General features: G+C 38.0%; 1 protein-coding gene across 8 annotated transcripts in view; it reads left to right on the top strand.

The window, feature by feature from the left end:
- The window catches only part of LOC131195756 (proto-oncogene Mas-like), a 73,351-nt gene that overhangs the window by 30,779 nt on the left and 22,230 nt on the right, over positions 1-20,342 (top strand). The window contains exon 2 of one of the 8 annotated variants that reach the window (XM_058177944.1): positions 17,193-17,306. The exons of the other annotated variants lie outside the window; for them this stretch is intronic. The gene's annotated coding sequence lies outside the window, so the exon portion shown is untranslated. The remainder of the gene's footprint in view (positions 1-17,192; positions 17,307-20,342) is intronic. 8 annotated transcript variants of the gene reach the window in all.

Raw genomic sequence — 20,342 nt, 5'->3', positions numbered from 1 at the left:
ATTTTATCCTGTTGGTATATCTCTTTACCTTTATATTCTATTTTTGTATGACACGTGCTTTCTGTTTCTTCCTTAAATTATATGCCAACCATCTCCCAGGTTTATTTGCATTACAAAAGGTATTATGTTTAGTATATTGTATATTCGTTGCCACCTGGTCTGCCATTAACATATTAAATTGACTCTGTAATATTTTTATAGCCTCTTTAAGTTTATGATCTTGTGGGTTTTGAATTAATAACTGTTGCTTCCTTGAATTTCTTCTTCCAAATATCTACGCTGCCTTTGTTTATTATTCCTTTGCCTGTTGTCCAAGTAAATCAATATCCTCTAATAAACGCTTTGCTCGCTTCCCACACAGTTCCTATAGGTGTCCCTTTGTACATATTAAAATCAAAAATTCTTTAACTGTTTCTTACAATAAGTTACATTATCCTCATATCTAAACAGATTTTCATTCAACCTCCATGTTCTACCACCTTTTTTCCCTTGTAATAATTCCATCCATACTGGGCTATGGTCAGTTAAACACCTCGGAAATATCTTCGTTTTCTTCACCCTAGAAAGCAAGTCATTAGAAATTAAAATAAAATCAATGCGTGAAAAGATTGATGCCTATCAGAAAAAAGTAAAATCTCTCTCATCTGGATTCCGTAACCTCCATATATCTCTAAACTCAAAGTCTTCCATCATTTCAAAAAGGATTTTGGTAATTTTGCATGTATAGGTATCTTCTTGGAGGAGGTTCTCTTATCCTTCTTGTATCAATTACTCCATTCCAGTCTCCTAATAAAATAAACGAACTATAATCCCAGAGGGTCAACCTCTCATGTAACATTTTGTAAAACTTTTCTTGTTGCTGATTAGGTGCATAAATACCTATCAACAAAGTCTTTTCTGCATCTATCACCAGTTCAATAGCAATAAATCTTCCTTGAATATCTGCCTCAATTAGCTTAGCTGGTATATCCTTCCTGATATATACAACAATTCCATGCTTCTTTTCCAAAGCTGATGCAACAAAATGGTTACCCAATTTTGAATTAATTAAATATTTTTGGTCTGATAATTTTATATGTGTCTCTTGCAAACAAATCACATCATTTTTAAATTGTTTCAAGTAGTGAAATATTTTCCTTCTTTTCTGAGCTGAATTCAAGCCATTAACATTCCATGACAAGATTCTATTTGCCATTACTGGCCTCCTGAAGCTTTGAAGCAGACAACGGAAGCTCCTCCTCCGGTATCTTCCGTCTAGCTCCTCCCACAGCTTCCATAATGGGATCCTGACTTTACTTTGAGACTGTTGCTCTTCTTTACGCTTAAGGGCTCCTCTTGTCACCCTTTGCTCTTGTGGTTCCTCTAATACTGGCAGCAATAAAGGCTCTTGGGTCACCACGCCTTCTTGAGTCTCTTGAAGTTTTTCTATCACTTCTATTTCGACTTTCAAAACTGTAGAAAGAAAACTTTGCCTTTAAAACAGTGTCAATTCTATATCTCCTTCCTTGATAGAATAGTGTCAGTCCAACTGGCACCTCCCATCTGAATTGAATCTGATGTTTTTAAGTTCTTGTGTAAAAAGCAAATTCCTTCCTGTCTCTTAACATCTTTGAAGGAATCTCTTTCAACACCTTCAACTCCTGTTCTCCAATTTTAAAGTTGTCTGATATGAAACTTGCAGAATTTGATTTCTCATAGTCCTTTTCACAAAATAAACCACAATGTCCCGAGGAAGCTTTCTCTGTCTTGCAATCCAAGAATTAACTCTATATATTTTATCAATTTGGTAAGCTACCTCTTGGGGTCCGCTTCAATAAATTCAGCCAATGCTTCTGATATAATTTTTCTTAAGTCTTCCACGCTCTTCTTGCATACCACGAATTCTAAGAGCTCCTTCCATAAGTTTATATTGTAATATCACAACCTGATCTTCATTTTGATCCACTTTTTCTGAACACCTTTCATTTCGTCTTCTAAATGCTTATTTGACTGAGAGATCTGTTGCATTTCCACTTCCAATCCTTCAATTTTTTACTCAGTCCTTGAACTGCCATAAGAATATCTTCTCTTATTTTTGCATTAAAATTCTCCATCATCTCTTTTGCCTATCTTCAGAAAGTTTTAATTGTTCTTTCAATATTTCCTCAAGACTTGGTTCAGATCCCTTCTTCCAGAAGGCTTTAAAGGTTTAGCTGCCATTCTGTCTTCAAAAGAATCAGGAATTCAAACTTAATAACTCTCCTTCCTCCTTTCAGTATAAAAACTCCGCTTGTAACAATCCACAAGTAACGCTGCTTCATCGCATTAAAAATAAACCACAATGTCCCGAGGAAGCTTTCTCTGTCTTGCAATCCAAGAATTAACTCTATATATTTTATCAATTTGGTAAGCTACCTCTTGGGGTCCGCTTCAATAAATTCAGCCAATGCTTCTGATATAATTTTTCTTAAGTCTTCCACGCTCTTCTTGCATACCACGAATTCTAAGAGCTCCTTCCATAAGTTTATATTGTAATATCACAACCTGATCTTCATTTTGATCCACTTTTTTCTGAACACCTTTCATTTCGTCTTCTAAATGCTTATTTGACTGAGAGATCTGTTACTTCTCTGTCTTGCAATCCAAGAATTAACTCTATATATTTTATCAATTTGGTAAGCTACCTCTTGGGGTCCGCTTCAATAAATTCAGCCAATGCTTCTGATATAATTTTTCTTAAGTCTTCCACGCTCTTCTTGCATACCACGAATTCTAAGAGCTCCTTCCATAAGTTTATATTGTAATATCACAACCTGATCTTCATTTTGATCCACTTTTTTCTGAACACCTTTCATTTCGTCTTCTAAATGCTTATTTGACTGAGAGATCTGTTGCATTTCCACTTCCAATCCTTCAATTTTTTTACTCAGTCCTTGAACTGCCATGAGAATATCTTCTCTTATTTTTGCATTAAAATTCTCCATCATCTCTTTTTGCCTATCTTCAGAAAGTTTTAATTGTTCTTTCAATATTTCCTCAAGACTTGGTTCAGATCCCTTCTTCCAGAAGGCTTTAAAGGTTTAGCTGCCATTCTGTCTTCAAAAGAATCAGGAATTCAAACTTAATAACTCTCCTTCCTCCTTTCAGTATAAAAACTCCGCTTGTAACAATCCACAAGTAACGCTGCTTCATCGTACTAAAAATTTTACTTTCACTTTTAGACGCCATTTTAAAAGTCAATTAATCAAAGACAAAGAAAGGTTTCAAGTTTCAAAAGGGAGTCGGTACTTGCCGTGTTGATTCTGCATCAAAGATCGAACGCTTGTGAAATTCTGCCTGCTTGGAATATCAATCAATTTAATAAGTCCTCTAGAGCAGAAGCGACATTCCTCTCCTTTTCCTGATAAAAACAGGAGCTGAAGTTGGAAGGAGTGGAATTCGGTGGGGTCATAAATCCAGGAAAATTCGCTCTTGAGAGCAAACCCCTGTCAGACCTGCCACTCTTCCACAATTCTGATAACCTCTTTCACCCAGAGATTATGCTAAGCTCAGTGAACAGTGATTTTGTTTCCTTCTGTGGTCATCTGTGATGGATAGCTTTTTGTGAGAAATCATGCTTTCAAATAATCTCAACCTAGAAGTTTCTGAGACTTGTCCTGAACTGAGAACAAGTTCTTTTCATATAGCAGATACCATAATGAAAATTCAACCTTTGCTAAGGACTTACCTGGTAATGATGTGCAAGAATCTCTGGTGTGAGTCAACAGGTCTGTTTGAGAATCCAAAGACATCCAGAAAGCTGGATTTCTTTGATGAATTCAGTTCGGTCTGTAGTGATTTAACTGTGTGGAAAAGCAGAATTTATCCAACAAAAGGAACAGATTTTCATGTTAAAGAAAAGAGGAACTTGCTTTATGTGTTGCTCTAAACCAGGAATGTAAAAGTGTGTCTACCGATTTTATGTAAAGCAAATCTTTAAAACTGAATCGTAATTTGGAAGGGGAAACAAGAAATATCAGATTGAAATCAGTCTATCAAAATGTGATTAGAATCTAAGCCCAAATACAATCAATAGTCCAAATATCAAATACAATAACTATTAAAAAAAGAATTTAAAAAACCTGAGCAAAAATATTTGAAACATTAAACAGCTAACAGTTGATAACGTGAGAATGGAATCTGGTGTCTTCTGGGAGGGTCGCTCTTGATATTTTAAGGCAGCGGTTCTCAACCTGTGGGTCGCGACCCCGTTGGGGGTCAAATGATGATTTGCCAGGGGTCGCCTAAGACCATCGGAAATATGGGAAGTATACTTGCGAGTCGAAGAATCGCACTCCAATGGTTGACTCCACAAGCCAGCTGCAGGCTCTTCAAATAGCTAGCTGAACTCGGATTCAGGCGCGATGAATTAAAAAAGAGAGAAATCTTTGCTCTGATGTCTCCCTCTCAAGCCAGCTGCAATCATTCCCAATCGCTAGCCTAATCTGGCTTCAGGCGCAATAAACTTAATAGGGAGGAGTCTCCGCTTTAATGCCTCCGTCCTGTATTAAAGGGGTCGCAGCATGTATTAAAGGGGTCGCAGCACTATAAAGGTTGAGAACCACTGTTTTAAGGGTTGGATCTGCTTGATGAGTTTTCCATTGTTCTTTCAATGTTGGATGTCCTGTCAGCGGTCAGCAAGATCCATACCAGTAAGTTAGTACAAACAAGAAGCCCAAACGATGAATACTAATACTACCTTTATTGTGAGGTTACAGTAACAGAATCCAGCAAGTCTGAAAACCCTTCTTTACTTTCATCTTCCACAAAACTAGGGAAACTGCCTTTTGAGATGCTTCTCGCTTCTCTTTTCCAATCAATCACAATACAATAACTATTAAAAAGGAACTTTAAAATTGAGCGAAAATCTTTTAAAATGTAGCAGTTAACAATTAATAGCATGAGAATAAAATCCATAGCTAGATGATGATGATAGATAGATAGATAGATAGATAGATAGATAGATAGATAGATAGATAGATAGATAGATAGATAGATAGATAGATAGATAGATAGATAGATAGATAGATAAGATAGATGAGAGAGAGAGAGAGAGAGAGAGAGAAATGAGAGAGAGAAAGAGTGCTAGAGATAGATAGATAGATAGATAGATAGATAGATAGATAGATAGATAGATAGATAGATAGATAGATAGATAGATAGATAGATAGATAGATAGATAGATAGATAGATAGATGATAGATAGATAGATGATAGATAGATAGATAGATAGATAGATAGATAGATAGATAGATAGATAGATAGATAGATAGATAGATAGATGTACATAGATAGATGATAGAGAGAGAGCTATAGATAGATAGATGATAGATAGATAGATAGATAGATAGATAGATAGATGTATATAGATAGATAGATGATAGAGAGAGCTATAGATAGATAGATAGATAGATAGATAGATAGATAGATAGATAGATAGATAGATAGATAGATAGATAGATAGATAGATGTATATAGATAGATAGATGATAGAGAGAGCTATAGATAGATAATAGATAGATAGATAGATAGATAGATTATCAGCCTTTATAATTTGCTTTGTTTTAAATGTTGTTTTAATTGTATATATTCTGTTTTATTTTGGCTGTACACCGCCCTGAGTCCTTCGGGAGAAGGGCGGTATAAAAATTTAATAAAATAAAAAAAAAATTAAAAAAATAGATAGACATAGATAGATAGATGATAGATAGATAGATAGATAGATAGATAGATAGATAGATAGATAGATAGATAGATAGATAGATAGATAGATAGATAGATAGATAGACAGATAGACAGACAGACAGACAGACAGACATAGATAAAAAAAAAAAAAAAAAAAAAAAAAAAAAAAAAGAGAGATTGGAGTCATAGATGAGCAATGGTGTCACACCATCCTGGAAAAAATTGCTGCTAAATTGAGTTCCATTATTGACCAGAGGATCCTTGGTGATTAGTTGATCCCATCCTGATGATCCCCAAGTCTTGTCCTGAACTCAAAAAAGCATACTTTGCAAATGACAATGACTGTAACAGAACCTCTCCTTTTATTGCTGACGAACCTGGTGATGATAGGAAGAATCTCCAGAGGAAAGTATAGCAGGTCTCCTTCAGAATCTAAGGATGAGATTTTCCCGGGAATTCTGTTGGCCTTCACTTGATGCAGTTAGTTCCTTCTTCAGAAAAAAAGGGGAATTGAATTGGACCAACCTGTAGGCTTTCTGCTGAAGAAATAAAGAACTTACAATATGCGTCTCTGACTTTTGCAACTGCAAAGGAAGTGGTTAAAGAGGCGATGATATCAAATGGTTACAGGAGTTTTAAGATCATGGATTGAGATTTGTTTCACAAGGTTATTGAGAAATGGAAAAAAGGTAGTGTTTAATAATCCTCTTGTTAGACATGACATACTTAGAGTTTGAAATAAATATAGAATAAGGCTATTTCCTAAATTGTCCTAAGGAATGTCATCCCAAGAATTTTTTTAGAAGGTAGATAATAAAAAAAAAAGAATGCTGATTTTTAATAATAATAATAATAATAATAATAACAACAACAACAACAACAACAACAACAGAGTTGAAGGATTGGAGGTCTAGTCCAAGAGGCAGGAAATACATCATCTCAGATGTTATCCAACATTTTCTTAAAATGTGTGTTGGAGCATTCACAACTTCTGCAGGCAAGTCGTTCCACTTATTAATTGTTCTAACTGTCAGGAAGTTTCTCCTTAGTTCTAAGTTGCTTCTTTCTTTGACCAGTTTCCACCCATTGCTTCTTCTTTTTTTTTAGTAAAAAAGTTTTATTTCCATTTTCCAACAACCTATTCAATATAGTCTCTTATTCAACATTAGTCATTAACTTTCATTTGTTACTTATTCGGACCTGCCCAGCTACCACTTCCTTCCTTCCTTCCTTCCTTCCTTCCTTCCTTCCTTCCTTCCTTCCTTCCTTCCTTCCTCTCCTTCGCTTTTCTACATCCTCTCCTCCTTCCCTACTCTTCTTCCACCCTTTCTAACCTCTCTCTTTCCCTTTCTTCTTCCTCTTTCCCCTTTTCTACCTCTATATATATATATATATATATATATATATATATATATATATATATATATATATATATATATATATATATATATATATATATATATATATATATATATATATATATATATATATATATATATATATATATATATATATATATATATATATATATATATATATATATATATATATATATATATATATATATATATATATATATATATATATATATATATATATATATATATATATATATATATATATATATATATATATATATATATATATATATATATATATATATATATATATATATATATATATATATATATATATATATATATATATATATATATATATATATATATATATATATATATATATATATATATATATATATATATATATATATATATATATATATATATATATATATATATATATATATATATATATATATATATATATATATATATATATATATATATATATATATATATATATATATATATATATATATATATATATATATATATATATATATATATATATATATATATATATATATATATATATATATATATATATATATATATATATATATATATATATATATATATATATATATATATATATATATATATATATATATATATATATATATATATATATATATATATATATATATATATATATATATATATATATATATATATATATATATATATATATATATATATATATATATATATATATATATATATATATATATATATATATATATATATATATATATATATATATATATATATATATATATATATATATATATATATATATATATATATATATATATATATATATATATATATATATATATATATATATATATATATATATATATATATATATATATATATATATATATATATATATATATATATATATATATATATATATATATATATATATATATATATATATATATATATATATATATATATATATATATATATATATATATATATATATATATATATATATATATATATATATATATATATATATATATATATATATATATATATATATATATATATATATATATATATATATATATATATATATATATATATATATATATATATATATATATATATATATATATATATATATATATATATATATATATATATATATATATATATATATATATATATATATATATATATATATATATATATATATATATATATATATATATATATATATATATATATATATATATATATATATATATATATATATATATATATATATATATATATATATATATATATATATATATATATATATATATATATATATATATATATATATATATATATATATATATATATATATATATATATATATATATATATATATATATATATATATATATATATATATATATATATATATATATATATATATATATATATATATATATATATATATATATATATATATATATATATATATATATATATATATATATATATATATATATATATATATATATATATATATATATATATATATATATATATATATATATATATATATATATATATATATATATATATATATATATATATATATATATATATATATATATATATATATATATATATATATATATATATATATTTAAAAAAAAAAATACCATCAAAATCACATCTTAAGCATTCTCCTTCCCCTTGTCTTCTATCTTACACATTTTCCACCATCTGCTCACCAATCAGCTTAACATCTAACAATAAAGAATTTCCAATCTGTTAAGTTCGGGAAGTAACGAGGCTGGAGACCAGGGTAGTGACAACAGCTCTTTAATATAGGGTGAACCCAGCAACCTGGCTGGGGAAAAACCTCTCCTTATATACTGTTTAACCGGCGGCTTCAACCAATCAGCAACGTGTTGTTTCCGCCAAAATATTTAAAGATACATAACACTCCTCCCTCCCAGAAAACACTTTACCTATATTTACATATTATTTACATGTTATTTTTCACGTAGTCACGCAAATAACCTGGGCGCCTCCTGATTCTTTCGGACCTGCGGTTCAGTCCTGGTGGTTGAGCTGGTCGGAGGGGCTGTTTTCCTCCCAGCTCTTTCTCTAGGCCATCGGCCCTGGATTATTGCAGACTCTTTTCTTGGCCATCCGCCTTGGATTACTGCAATTTTCCTGCTGTTTCCATCGGAACCTGATGGCGCCGCTGGACCTCCGGGACTCAGCTAAGTCTTGCGCCTCCCGGTTATGGTCAGCTGTGGGTTCAAATAATGAGTGGTCATGATCTGTCATTTAGCTCGGGTTGTTCAGCTATTCGCTTCTTATCTGATCTATGTGGCGCCTCCATACTCGGTTGTCTTGTAACTCAACCAAGTATGATTTGGACCGTTGTTTTTATGATTTGCCCTGCTAGCCAACTTGGGCCGCCCCATAGTTGCGGGCCCACACCGGTCGCCTATGCCCATTTCTTGTTTTTCTAGTTCCCCTTGTAACCCTCTGGTGTAATGGGATTCAAACGGTCAAGTGGGCACCGGAGTTTCCGTCCCATCAATAATTCGGCTGGGCTTCTGCCTGTAGCAGTGCTTGGGGTTCTGTGCTGAACGGCCAGAAAGAAATCTATCTTTGTTTGCCAGTCGCCTGGCTTGAGCCTGACAATGCCTCTTAGCGCCCGGACGGAACGCCTGCAAGGCCATTCGACGCAGGGTGGAAAGGCGCAGAGAGGGCATGTCGGATGCCCTCTCTGCCAAGTATTCTCAAACTGGGCTGCCGTGAATTGCGGCCATCGGATACCAGCGTGTCAGGCAACCCGTGGGTTGCAAATAGGTGCGAGGGCTGCGATTACTGCCTCGGCTGTCATGGATCTCATGAGAATGATTTCCAACCATTTAGAGAAAGCGCCGACAACCACTAGGAAGGTTTGGCCGTGGAAAGGGCCAGCAAAATCAATGTGGATTCTTGACCAGGGCCCTTGGGGTTTTTCCCATTCCTGACTGGGGCCGTTGGGGTAGAGGTCTGGACTCTTGGCAAGCCTGGCATTTCCTACCCTCTCAGCAATTTCTGAGTCCATGAGTGGCCACCACACATAGCTTCTGCTAGCCCCTTCATCCTTACGATCCCTGGGTGACCTCGTGGAGGAGGTCCAATACCTTTCCTCAATTTCTCCGGGATCACCACCGATCCCCCATAGCAGGCACCCCTTGAGCCGAGAGTTCCCACGCTTTTTACAAATTTTAAAACGCCGCCCGCGCAGCGGGCCACCCTCTTGTACCCAACCGAGTACAGTCCTCAACATAATGTCCCGGTATGATGCCCGAGCCACCTCCTTAGATGTGACTGGGCCAGAGTCCAAAGAGTCAATTAGCAGGATGGGCGCCCCGAGTGGGGTCTCGATCGCCCCTGGTAGTGGGCATCTGCTTAAAGCGTCCGCATGCCCCACTTCTTTCCTGGTCGATGCTGCAGCTTGTAGGAATAAGCGGCTAAGAAGATAGTCCATCGGGTCAATCGTGGCGAAAGTGCCACAGGCGTTGGGCGGTCGCCAGCCAGTATCCTAACAGCGGTCTGTGGTCAGTCAATTTCAAAGTCTCTACCAAAACATTCGTGAAACTTTTTACCCTGACACAATTGCTAGCTTCTTATCTAACTGGCTATAGTTCCTCTCTGGGAGGACATCGCTCTGGAGTAGAAGGCTATAGGGGCTTCTGTGCCGCTTTGAAGTCTGTGGCTGAGCACAGCCCCACCCGTAAGGGAGGCATCGCAAACCAGCACTAATGGCAATGAGCTATGATATTGGATGAGCAGGCTATCGCCGAGAGCAGGTTTTTACTGCTCAAAGCCCTAGCTTCCGACTTTCCCCAAGACCAAACAGTATTTTTCCCAGAAGCTTATGCAGCGGTTCAGCAACGGTTGCTTTGTTTTTAAAAGACCGCAGAAAATTCACTAGCCCCAGGAATGCCTGTAGCTCTGTTTTGTTTTTGGGCGCTGGAGCCTTTCTGATTGCCTTGACCTTGCTCTCAGTGGGTGAATTCCTTCTTGTCTATTCTGTAGCCCAAGAACTCGACGGATTCTACCCCTATCTGGCATTTGTTCACTTTAACCTTTAGTCCGCTGACCGGAAAATGCCCAGAACTTTTCTCAAACGCCCCCAATTCCTCTAAATTTTCGCTGATATCAATACATCATCAAGTAGGGAACTACCCTGGGAGCCCTTGCAGAAGTCGTTCCATTAAATTTTGAACAGCCCTGGTGCCACACTCACCCCAAATTGTAATCGGGTACACTTGAAAGCCCCTGTGAGTTACAATCGCTTGGGCTTCGCTGTGTTGGCTCACGGCAGTTGTTGATAGGCTTGAGCCAAGTCTAACTTTGCAAAGACTTGCCCTTGCCCCAAAGAGTGCAGCAAGTGTTGCACCACGGAACCGGTAAGCGCTTTTCTGTAAGGCTTTGTTTAGCCGCCTTGTAGTCAGCGCAGATTCTAATTGACCCATCTGGTTTTACTGGGTGACGATTGGCGTCTCCCACTTTGCGTGATCGACTGGCACCAAAATCCCTGATTTATGAGCTTATCTAGCTCCTTGTCAATCTTGGTTTAAGGGCAAAGGACTCTCCTTGCCTTTAACCTAATGGGGCTACCTGGGGTCTAAGTTGAAGGAAATAGGGGTCCCTTGTACTTGCCCAGGCAGTCCTTGAAGACATCTTCGAACTCGCTCATGAGTGTGTCTTTCAGGTTACAGTCACTTCTGTAGATGCCAGTCACTCCCATGCCCAATGCACGAACCAGTCTAGTCCCAACAAACTGGCAGGGTCCCTTCGACGATCGTGATGGGCAGGGTCTTCTGTGTGGTCCGATCGACTGGACGGAGGTGGTCCTCGAACAGGGATGCGATTCCCTTGGTAGTCGTGGACTCGTAGCCGTTGTGTTTGCAGGTGGCGCTACTGCTGGCAGCCGCCAAAGTGTCCCAGGACATGATGGTGATCGCTGACCCGTGTCCACTTCTAGTCGGCACGGCACTCCTTCTATTTTGGGTTGGTGAAGATCTTCTCCACTTTGAGGCGCGCCTATGACACCGTCTTGTTTGAATTCGCTTTTTGTTTGAGCCAATCACGGTCGCCTTGCCGATCCGCGCCTGATTGGCCGATTTGAATTTTCGGCGGAAGGTTGGGGAGCTCGACAGACTTGAGCTAGGTGCCCTTCTTCTCGCACCGACATGTAGCGCCCTTGAACTTGCAGTGTTGACGCTGGTGTTGACCTCCGCAACTTCCGCATTCGCCCCGGCCCTTTGCCGCGCTTTCGGCAAACCCTTCCTCATCCTCACCGCCGGATTCGGTCTGGATCTCTTGGTGCACCGGGTTGATTTTGCCTCCTTGTGTGAGTGGCTTTGCAGGGTCTCCGCCGCTTGGGTGGACATTTCATGCGCTCTGGCTTCGCCCAGAGCGTTGCCAGCGTTAGATTGCTTTTGATAGCAGCCGCCCGCAAACGCATGTCTCTGACCCCGGATGAGTTGCTCCAGCAGCACCTCCCAGGTCTCGTACCCACAGTCTTTGGAGGCTTTCCAGGGCGGCCATGTAGTCGCCGATGGATTCGCCTCAGCTGTCGGCGCCTCCAAATTCAAAACGCCGACGATTTGGACGGTGTTGGCGAAATGGTTTTTAGCAGGGTTTGCAGAGTTTGCCACGATACCGATTGTACCGGCGTTGGCTCTGCCAGGGCTTCCGCGATGTCGATGACCTCGGACCGCAGTGGCTCAAGAAATATGCCCTTTGCGGTTGTCTGAACTCCTTGCAGTTCGTTGCTTTAGAAGCTCAAACGGGTCATACGCTCCCATTCCTCTGGTCTACTAATTTTGTCATTTTGTCAAAGAATGCGATAAGATTAGTCTGGCATGATCTGTTTTTGACAAACCCATGTTGGCTTTTGGTTATTACTTTGTTTGCTTCTAGGTGTTCGGTGATTCGTTGCTTGATTATCTTTTCCAGAATCTATTGAGGTCAGACTGATAGGTCTGTAGTTTCCTGGATCTGTTTTTTTTCCTTTTTTGAAGATGGGAACTACATCAGCTCTTTTCCAGTCCTCTGGCAGCTCCCCTGTGCTCCAGGATCTTTGAAAGATATAGTTCAGTGGTTCTGAGATCACGTCTGCCAGTTCCTTCAGAACCTTGGGGTGTAATCCATCCGGTCCTGGTGATTTGAACTCGTCTAGGGTAGACAGGTGTTCACTTACCATTTTCTTCCCTATTTTAACTTGTGTTTCTAATCTGTTTTTTGTAGTGCTGTTTTTGATAGGTTGGATTGTTTTTTCCTTTTGTGTAAAGACAGATGCAAAATATGAGTTAAGTAGATCTGCTTTCTCCCTGTTGCTTGTCATCTTCTTGCCACTTTCTCCCAGCAATGGGCCAATTGTTTCCTTGACTTTTTTCTTGTTTTTAACATGTTGGAAGAAGCTTTTTTTGTTATTTTTTACTTTTGTCGCTAGCCTTTGTTCATTGTGAGCCTTAGCTTTCCTCACTTCATCTTTACAGGCTCGGGCTATTTGCTGATATTCTGCCTTAGTTATTTGCCCCTCTTTCCACTTTTTGTCCTTTTTGTCTTTCAATTTGTCAGATAGTTCTTTATGCATCCATGCTGGTTTCTTTTGTGATCTACTATTTTTCTTCTTCATTGGTATTGTGTTAGACTGTGCTTTTATAATCTCACTTTTCAAAATTTCCCAAGCTTCTTGAGTTGTTTTCCCCCTGAGGATTCTCATCCATTGAATCCTTCTCAAGCTCTCTCTAAGTTTATTGAAATTAGCTCTCTTAAAGTCCAAGACTCTAGTTTGACTTTGTTCTACTACTTGTATTTGCTTAATGTCGAATTCCAATATTGCGTGGTCACTTGCCCCCAAGGTTCCTGTAGCTTCAACACCTTCTATCATTTCATCTCTGTTAGTGAGAATTAAGTCCAATATGGCTGATCCTCTTGTCGCCTTCTCTATTTTTTGGGAAACAAAGTTGTCTGCTAGGTTTGTTAGGAACCTGTTGGATCTTCCACTTGGTGCAGAGTTTGTTTTGAGTTGATGTCAGAAGTTAAATCCCCATTTCTACTGTATTGTGCTTCCTACATACCTTAGTTAGCTGACTAGCAAAAAGTTCATCTACTTCCTCTGTTTAGTTGGGTGGCCTATAGTATAGACCTATGGCAATATCGTTTTTCACCCCTTTTATATTGACCCAAATACATTCAAGATGATTTTCATCATTGTTGTGTGTATTTGGGTCAATATAAAAGGGGTGAAAAACGATATTGCCATAGGTCTATACTATAGGCCACCCAACCAAACAGAGGAAGTAGATGAACGATTTTAGTAGTTAGTTCTGTTTGCTTAGAGCCATTCTTAAACTGTAAAATCTACCAAAAGAGAAAAAATTCAATAAACTTTTCTTCTTAAACATTGTGATAAAGAAAAAGGTAAAAGAAAAAATCATTAACAGTTCTTATTCATTCCATTTAAAAAGTAGCTTGTTGTGTTCTTCTCTTCCTTTGTCCTTTTATAGTTTCACTTTCCTTTGTATATTGCAAACACCATTTTAAATCCACTCCAGTTGAAAGTTAGTTCAAAGGAAAGCTATTTAAGAGCTGAAGTTAAGATTTATTACTTGCAAATTCTTGCTAGTCCTCCTACTTTGTTCTGTCTGTGTTGAGTTCTCTTTAGAAATAAATCTTGGCACAGAGATGGTCGCGGCTTCTCGTTCTGTATAAACAGAAGCACCCTGGGCACGGAGCTTCGTCAGGCTAAAGGGGAGCTCTCACCCTTCGATCCCCTGGTTAAATTCCAGGGGCTCCCGGGGAGCTCTACCCAAACCTGACCACTCTTCCCTCCCCCTTCTCTCGGGGGAGAGAATTCCAAACCGTTTGACAGCCCATTTACGCTGTCAGGGACGGTTTGACGAAACTCAGGGCAGACGATCCCAAAGGAATGTCCACGAAGCCTGCGTTGCCAGCAGAAGCCCCCTCCACCCATTGCTTCTTGTTGTACCCTCAGGTGCTTTGGAGAACAGCCCAACTCCAACTTCTCTGTGGCAACCCCTGAGATATTGGAATACTGCTATCATGTGTCCCCTAGTCCTTCTTTTCATTAAACTAGACATACCCAGTTCCTGCAATCGTTCTTCATATGTTTTAGCCTCCAGTCCCCTAATCATCTTTGTTGCTCTTCTCTGCACTCTTTCTAGAGTCTCAGCATCTTTTTTACATCGTGGCGACCAAAACTGAATGCAGTATTTATGCAAATGTTTAAATGTTTATAAATACTTAAATTGGATTAAGAAAAATTTATAGATCAAGAACTGGAAGAGTTATGTACGTTGCTCTTCTTGCAAATGTTTATAAGTTGTTATTGCAATTTAATTTTTAAGATGAAAATTGGTACAATTATTTTTAATCCATAATCTATATATTTTAATACACTTTAAATCTTTCAGGCAGTTTATATATGTAAACCATGATAAGTATAACCTTCTTTTTCTAATTTTTTTTCCCTCATTCTCAATCTAAATTGCATATCATTCAAAAGCATTTGTCAAGTTGTCAGCCTATGTCCTATGCCAGGAGTCTGCAAACTTGGCTCTTTTAAGACTTGTGGACTTTAACTCCCAGAGTTCCTCAGTCAGCAAAGCTGGAATTCTGGGTGTTGAAGTCCACAAGTCTTAAAGTTGCCAAGGTTGGGGACCCCTGTCCTATGCCATCCATGGTCACTATCCTTCTGTGGTGACTCCCCTAAGGGCACTTTAGGAAATAACCTTATTTTATATCTATTCCAAACTCTAACTACATCATGTCTAACAAGAGGATTCTTAAACCCTACATTAGAAATAACTTTTCATTTCTCATATTGTAAATAACCGTGTGAACCAAATTTCAGTGTCAGGGTTCCAAGTAACAAACCCAAGGCAATCAAAACTCTAAGGCCAAGGTGCTCCTCAAAGTCCCAATTTATTAGAAATATCGTATTGGCATATCTGGTGAAAACCCAATTCTGAAGTCAAGAGGTTTTCCCCACCCAAATTAAAAATCAAAGTTCTCCCCCCACCCTGTGTTGTGGTCCACCAGCAGCCTGCGGAGCTGGCAGTGGAGTCGGAGAGTGAGGAGGCTGGGGAGGACCATGGGCCAGTCCTGGAGTCAGGGGAAGGCCCAGACGGAGGGTCTGCATCTGGGGCAGAGATGGGGCCAGGGCCATCTGGGAGCAATGTGCGGACTCCGGAGCCTCCAGAGGTGGACAGCAGAGAGGCAGAGGAACAGGAGGAGCCTGTTCCTAGTGCACACATGCAAAGAGCTGCCAGAAGGCAAGAGCAGCTGAAGAAAAAAGGACGACTCGGGAGTAAGGCCAGGGGATGATTGGCCCCTCCCATAGGGCTTAAAAAAGCAGCAACGGCTCTTGGGTTCTTTGTAGGGAAGCAACGTTTCTACAATTGTTTCTTGTCTCCTGTTTCTGAACTTTGTGGGATTCTTGCCAAGAAAAGCCTTTAGCAGGGTGCCAAAGAAGACAAAGGTTTGTTATAAGGCCGAAGGACTTTTTCTGAAGGACTTTGTTTTGGACTTAATTTGGACTAAGCTGAGAATGAAGTAATTCTCAGCTGTTCTAATAAAATATGTTTGTTTAGGACTGATTGTGTCTAGTAATAACTACTTGGGCCTAGATCACAACACCCCAGTCCACATGTCCATCATATGGCCCAACCAGGTCACTGTCCCAACCCCTAGTTGGATTCAGTCCACACTATCCCAGCACCTGGTGAGAACATCCTTGATTCCCAGGAGAAAAGAATTTTATTTTGCTTACAAGTCTCCAGCTGTCTCTATTTTCCCCTCCCACTCCCACAGCTCCAACCAGCCTCGCCGTGGCAGCCCTGAAGACCTTCTAAAACGGCTTCAGGGTTGACGTTCAGTTCATGACTTTAAAATTCGTCTAGCCTTTTGCTCCGATCTTTCAGTACTTCTTGCCTGTGAGATAAAAGGTGCAAAAGTCAGACATATGACACAAGTTCTTTTCTTCTGAGAAAGTCTGCAGCTGCTGATTCCCAGTTCATTTCCCTTTTTCTGAAGAAGGAACTAACTGCATCAAGCGAAGGCCAACGGAAATCACTGCAAAAGATTTCAACCTTAGATTCTGAAAGACACTTTGTAGTCTCTTTTGGAGATTCTTCCAATCATCACCAGGTATGTTCAGCAGTAAAGAGTTTGTGTTGTGAGGGTTGTTATTTGCAGAATACTCCTCTTTGAGTTCAGGATAGGACTGGGGGATAATCAGGATGAGATCAGCAAATTGTCTGGCAAAGAACAGAACTCGATTTAGCAGCATTTTCCCCCCCCAGAATGGTGTGACCCCAATCTTCTCATCTCTGATTCTTAATATATCTATTATGTATTCTATTCTCATCCTATTAATTGTTAGTTGCTATTTTTCTAAAATATTCTCTCTCAATTTTTTTTTTAAAAAATTCTTTAGTTTTTGCCTTATCTTGCTGGTGTTTTGATTAGAAAAGGGGAACCTTACAATAAAGTTTAGCGTTAGCGTTAATATTCATAGTTTGGGCTTCTTGTGTGGACTGGCTCACTGATGTTAATCTTGCTGATCAAAGACGAGGCATCCATCTTTGAAGAACAGTGGAAAATTCATCAAGCTGGTCAAACCATTTGAATATATTTTCAAGAGGTGGAAATAAAATAGAATAGAATTTATTGGCCAAGTGTGATTGGACACACAAGGAATTTGTTTTGGTGCATATGCTCTCAGTGTACATAAAAGAAAAAGAAAAAAAATACCTTCCTCAAAGGTACAACATTTACAACACAAATGATGGTCATAGGTTGCAATTTAACCCTTAATGATAGCAACAAAAAGTTACAGTCGTACAGTCATAAGTGGAAAGAGATTGGTGATGAAAACGATGAGAAGATTAATAGTAGCGTAGATTTAGTAAATAGTTTGACGGTGTTGAGGGAATTATTTTATTTATTTATTTTATTTTATTTATTTTATTTTGTCACAACAATATATGTAGGTATCATACAAAAGATTATATAGTATATAAACACATATATGAGTAAATATAAGGAGGTATAAGCATATATATAGGAAGAAGAAAAGAAAAAAAACAATAGGACAGGACGGTCGCTTTTTGTGCTTATCATATATGGTCCTCTTAGGAATGGGGTGAGGTCAATAGTAGAAAGTTTTTGGATAAAACTTTTAGGATTATGGGAAGAGACCACAGAGTCAGGTAAAGTATTCCAAGCACTGATGATTCTGTTACAGAAGTCATATTTTCTGCAATCTAGATTAAAGCGGTTAACGTTAAGTTTAAATCTATTGGTTGCCCTTGTATTATTGCAATTAAAGCTGAAGTAGTCTTTGACAGGAAGGACATTACAATAGATGATTCTGTGAGTTAAACTTAGGTCTTGTCAAAGGCGATGGAGTTCCAAGTTTTCTAAGCCTAGGATTTCAAGTCTGGTGGGATAAGGTATTTTGTTGTTTTCAGAGGAATGGAGAACTCTTCTTGTAAAATATTTCTGGACACGTTCAATTGTATTGATGTCAGAGATGTATAAAATAAACAATTATTTGTTTAGCAGAGTGATGGCCTTCGGGAAAAAACTGTTCTTGTGTCTAGTTGTTCTGATGTGCAGTGCAAAGGTTAGTGGTTTGGTTGTAGCAGACAACCGTTTGCATTTCTTGCCAGAACTGAGGTTTGCTTATTTCTCTGACTTAAATTCCATCCTTCCGGTTGGGAGCTCACAGCCTTGCATTTATCCTAACCAGCTGATAAGGGCTATTGCTTCAGTTAACTCCTTACATCACTCTTGCCTGGACTTTCTGTTGGTGAATGCAGTTAATTCCCAAGGTGTAAATAAAGGGTTGTTGTTTTTTTTCTTTGCGAGAAGTGTTTCTTGCTTCTGTGAAGGCCCCGTTCAGAACAATGTTATTATTTTTGTTTTATAGTTTACCTTAGTGTTAGATTCGGGCAATAACGAGGCAGGAGAACAGGGTAGTGACAACAGCTCTTTACTATATGGTGAACCCAGCAACCCGGGCTGGGAAAACCCTCTCTTTATATACAGTTTAGCCAGAGGCTTCATCCAATCAGCAACGTGCTTTTTCCCGCTCAGTTTTCCCTCCACAATTCTTAAAGATACATTACACTCCTTCCCTCCCAGAGAACACTTTACCAATATTTACATAGAATTAACATCTTATTTTTCAACATAATCACGCAAGTAGACTGGGCGTCTCCTGACTCTTTCAGACCTGCGCAATTCATTTTCTGGGAGTGAGTCGAGCTGACCGGAGAGACATTTTGTTCCTCTCAGCTCCTCCTCTAGGCCATCCGGCCCTGGATTATTTGCAGATTTTTGCTGCTTTCAGGAGGTCGCTGGACCTCCTGGAACTCAGATAAGTCCGCGTTTGCCCGGGTTTGAGTCAGCTGTGGATTCAAACATTGATAGTCAGGGCCTGTTTCGCCTGATTCTGATTTACCTCCTTATTTGGTCTATGTGGCCATCCTTCATCTCTACTAGATATGATTTTGGTCCTGTTATCTCTAGGATTTTTCCTGCTAACCAGGTCGGGCTCGCTGTAGTTGTGTGCCCACACTAGGTCGCCTACTGCCATCCCTCTTGTTTTACCGTGTGCCTTTGTAACCGTCTGGTGTGTAGTTTGGGTTTAAACGGTCTAGTGGGCACCTAAGCTTCCGACCCATTAATAGCTCTGCCGGCTGCGCCAGTTGTTACACAGGGGTTCTGTGTTGGACTGCTAGGAATGTATCGATTTTTGTTTGCCAATCGCCTGGCCTGATTCTGGACAATGCTTCCTTTGCGCTCCGAACGAAACGTTCTGCAAGGCCGTCGTCGCAGGGTGGAAAGGCGCCGAGAGGACATGTCGGATGCCCTCCTCTGCCAAGTACCCTCAAACTGGGTTGCCGTGAATTGCGGGCGTTATCGGAGACTAAGTGTCGGGCAACCCGTGGGTTACAAATAGGTGCCGTGGGACTGAAATCACGGCCTCGGCTGTCATGGATCTCATGAGAATGATTTCCAGCCATTTGGAGTAGGCATCGACTACTACCAGAAAGGTTTGGCCGTGGAAGGGGCGGCAAAATCGATATGGATCCTAGACCAGGGCCCTGGGGTCTCTCCCATTCCCGAATCGGGGCCGTTGGGGTAGCGGTCTGGACTCCTGGCAGGCCTGGCATT

This window comes from Ahaetulla prasina, chromosome 3 (genome assembly GCF_028640845.1).
Source record: "Ahaetulla prasina isolate Xishuangbanna chromosome 3, ASM2864084v1, whole genome shotgun sequence".
In the NCBI taxonomy this organism is placed as follows: domain Eukaryota; kingdom Metazoa; phylum Chordata; class Lepidosauria; order Squamata; family Colubridae; genus Ahaetulla; species Ahaetulla prasina.
This window is presented reverse-complemented; position numbering and strand designations above follow the sequence as displayed.